Source organism: Macrotis lagotis, chromosome 4 (assembly GCF_037893015.1).
Source record: "Macrotis lagotis isolate mMagLag1 chromosome 4, bilby.v1.9.chrom.fasta, whole genome shotgun sequence".
Taxonomy (NCBI): Eukaryota; Metazoa; Chordata; class Mammalia; order Peramelemorphia; family Peramelidae; genus Macrotis; species Macrotis lagotis.
This window is the reverse complement of record NC_133661.1, coordinates 189,856,613-189,860,691: the sequence shown is the minus strand read 5'-3', so window position 1 is coordinate 189,860,691 and position 4,079 is coordinate 189,856,613. Positions and strand designations below refer to the sequence as shown.

General features: G+C 31.3%; 1 pseudogene; it reads left to right on the top strand.

The window, feature by feature from the left end:
* Window positions 1-303: 303 nt before the first annotated feature.
* On the top strand, window positions 304-1,102 carry LOC141520480 (olfactory receptor 4F15-like; annotated as a pseudogene).
* The last annotated feature ends 2,977 nt before the right edge of the window (window positions 1,103-4,079 follow it).

Genomic DNA, 4,079 nt, shown 5'->3' with positions numbered 1-4,079 from the left:
TAAATAAATTTAAGAGACAGCCACTTCTGAGATCTCAAAGTCAGGGTGATTGTGGAAATTTATTTAGGGTGTATTGACTTCTAAATACAGAATTCATTGAATTCATTTTTTTCCCTCTCCAGGATATGTAAAATACAATACAAGTCTTTCAAGGTATAAATGAGAAAAAGATATTCCAAACACCCTGAACCATCAGGAAGAACTTTTTTGAAGATTGGTATTTAAAAACAAGACAATTTTGTTGCATCAGGGCTGATTCTTTCATTTTAAGAATAAAATTCAGATGACATCATATTCAGGTCAATGAATAAAATGAATCGTTCCATGGTATATGAATTTGTCTTCCTGGGGATCTCTAATTCTAGAGCCATGCAGTTCTTTCTCCTGGTATTTTCCTTCATGTTCTATGTGGCCATTGTGCTGGGAGACTTTTTCATTATGTTGACAGTAATCTTTGAACCTCACTTACACAGTCCCATATATTTTCTCTTGGCTAATCTCTCCCTCATGGACATGTGCCTTTCTTCTACTGCTGTTCCTAAAATAATTTATGACCTTTTCTATGGGCATAAAGTCCAGTAATCTTTGAACCTCGCTTACACAGTCCCATATATTTTCTCTTCGCTAATCTCTCCCTCTTGGACATGTGCCTTTCTTCTACTGCTGTTCCTAAGATAATTTATGACCTTTTCTATGGGCATAAAGTCATAGCATTCCTGAATTGCCACATCCATATATTCTTCATTCATATCTTTGGAGGAACTTAGATGGTGCTTCTTATTTCCATGGCCTTTGACTGATATGCAGCTACATGCAAGCTTCTTCACGACCTGAACAACATGAATCCAAGAATGTGTATTTTTCTCCTAGTGGCTTCCTGGGTCATTGGCCTCATACATTCACTGACCCAATTGGCTTTTGTGACAAACCTGCCTTTCTGTGGCCCTAATGTAATTGATAGTTTTTATTGTGATCTATAAGTCCTCGACTTATCAGATTGCCCTGTGCAGATATCTATAAGTTGCAGTTCATGGTTTCTGCTAATAGTGGTTTTATTTCCATGGGCACCTTATTCCTTTTGATTATCTATGAATTTACATAAAAATTATCAGTAAAACCAAAATGTTTTACTTCCTTTTTAAAAGCAAATATATTTTTTAACCGATTTCATTCTAAATTAATAAATTATTAAAAGGTATATCTTAAAAACATAAATAAAACAGAATTTACTAACCAAAGTAGATCAAGTTTATTTTGAGGCATTTTTTTCAGCAGATGGAGTAGGAGCTAGCAAGCTGCTATAGAAATAGCTTTCATTCAATATGAAAAACATTAAATTGGAGTATACTATCATCTTAAGTTCCAGACTGGAATGATGTCAATCATATGTCAATCACAGGATATTCAGTTTAAACATTAAAAATATCTGCTAGTCTTAGAATTATTTATAAAATTTTCCTGAAACTTCCTAGTAAACTAATCAACCTCCTCATGGCAACTTTCATTTCCTTGTTCATGAATGTATAATGTAGTCATATATAGAAATGTTCAGGATTTATGAGGGTTTATTTTATATCCTGTGATTTTACTAAAATTGCTAATTATTTCTAGCAGTTTTTTAGATGACATTTTGGGACTCTCTAGGTATACCATCATGTCATCTGCAAAGAGTGAGAATTGTGTGTCTTCCTTCCCAATTCTAATTCCTTCAGTTTCTTCTTCCTTCTCTTATTGCATTTCTAATACAATATTGAATAGTAGTGGTGGTGATAATGGGCATCCTTGTTTCATTCATAATCTTATTGGAAATGCCTCTAACCCATCTCTGTTGCATGTATTGCTTGTTGATGGTATCAGATAGATATTGCTTATTATTCTAAGGAACAATTCATCTATTCTTATATTCTCAAGTGTGTGTTCTCAATGGGTGCCGTATTTTGTCAAAGGCTTTTTCAGCATCTATTGATAGAATCATATGATTTCTGATAGGATTGTTATTGATATAATCAATTATACTAACAGTTTTCTTAATATTGAACCAGCCCTATATTCCTGGGATAAATCCTACTTGATCATAATGTATTATCCCAGTGAAAACTTGTATTCATTTTGCTAAGATTATACTTAAGATTTTTGCATCTATATTCAACAGGGAGATAGGTCTATAATTTTCTTTTTCTGTTTTGACTCTTCTTGGTTTAGGTACCAGAAACATATTGGTGTCATAGAAAGGGCTAGGCAGAGTTCTGTCCTCACCTATTTTCCCAAAGTGTTTATATAGAATTGGAATCAATTGTTCCTTAAATGTTTGATAATATTCTCTTGTGAATCCATCTGGCCCTAGAGTTAGGGAGTTCAATAATGGCTTAATTTCTTTTTCTGAGATAGGGTTATTTAGGTTTTTAATTTCCTCTTTGTTTAATTTGGGAAACTTATATTTTTGCAAATATTTGTCCATTTCACTTAGATTTTCAAATCTATTGGCATAGAGTTGGGGAAAATAATTCAGAATTATTGCTTTAATTTCTTCCTCATTGGTGAGTTCACCTTTTTCATTTATGATATTAGCAATTTGGTTTCCTTCTTTCTTTTATCTTAATTCTATTGACCAAATGTTTATAAATTTTATTGTTTTTTTTTCACAAAACCAACTTTTCAATTTATTATTTCAATAGTTTTCTTGCTTTTTATTTTATTAATTTCTTCTTTAATTTTCAGAAATTCTAATTTGGTATTTAATTGAAGGTTTTTAATTTGTTATTTCTCTATTTTTAGTTGTATATTTAGTTCATTGATTTTCTATTTCTCTAATTTATTCATGTAAGCATGTAAATATATAACATATCCCCTAATATCTGCCTTGAGTGTATCCCATAAATTTTGGAATGTTGTTTCATTTTTGTTATTATCTTGCATGAAATAATTAAGTCTTTCTATAATTTGTTGCTTGATCCACTCATTCTTTAAAATGAGGTTATTTAGTTTCTAATTGCTTCTGGGTCTATATCCCCCTGGCCCAATATTACATATGATTTTTATTGCATTATGATCTGAGAAAGATGTATTCACTATTTCCATCTCTCTGCAATTGATCATTAGGTTTTTCTCCTAGTACATGGTCAATTTTTGTTTAAATGCCATGTACTGCAGAAAAAGTATATTCCTTTCTATCTCCATTTAATTTCCTCTATAAGTCCATCATATCTAAATTTTCTAAAAATCTATTTACCTCCTTAACTTCGTTCTTGATTATTTTAGGAAAAGATTTATCTAAATCTGAGAGCTGGAGGTTGAGGTCACCCACTAGTACAGTTGTGCTGTCTATGTCTCCCTGTAGCTCTTTCAAGTTCTCCTTTAAGAATTTAGATAGGGTCGGTGCTCTATCCACTGTGCCAAGTAGCTACCCCTCACCTAGTATTTATTAAGCACCTACTCCTCTTCCAGATACGACACTAAATCCTAGGAAAAAAATGAATGCCATAGAAAAATGAGCAAACATATAAAATAGTCAGTGCCAACTCCCTCTTTCCCTCTCCCCCATAACAACAGAAATAACAAAAACTAAAAAGAAAAAGTAAACTAAAAAACCAAAAAAACTCAGAAATCTTTTTTTTTCAGGGAGCTCATTGTATAGGTTTGTAGGAATTGGGTGGAATATGAGATCCGTTTTTTGTGCTATGAGTTTGAGATGCAAGTCCAGTTAGCAAAGCCTTATAGATATTTGATAATATGGATTTTAGGAGATAATTTTTTCTAAGATTTTTAAAATTATTGGGAATGTTGTTGGAATTCTTGAATAAATTTCATCATATATGGTTCTATTTTGAAAAGTTTTCTTATGTATGTGTATATATGTATATATAATGAAAATCTTAATTTTTGTATAATTTAAACTCAAAGGAAATTTTTTTGTTGCATTTGAAAAAATTATTGTGTCACATATATGGACATATTTAATTTTTATATCAATGAATCACATCCCAAATTTCAATATCTGAAAATAAGTGTCACAGAATAACTTTATTAACCACTAACCAGAGTTTAATAACCATCAGCAAAATCTTTTGTCATCTAATTTT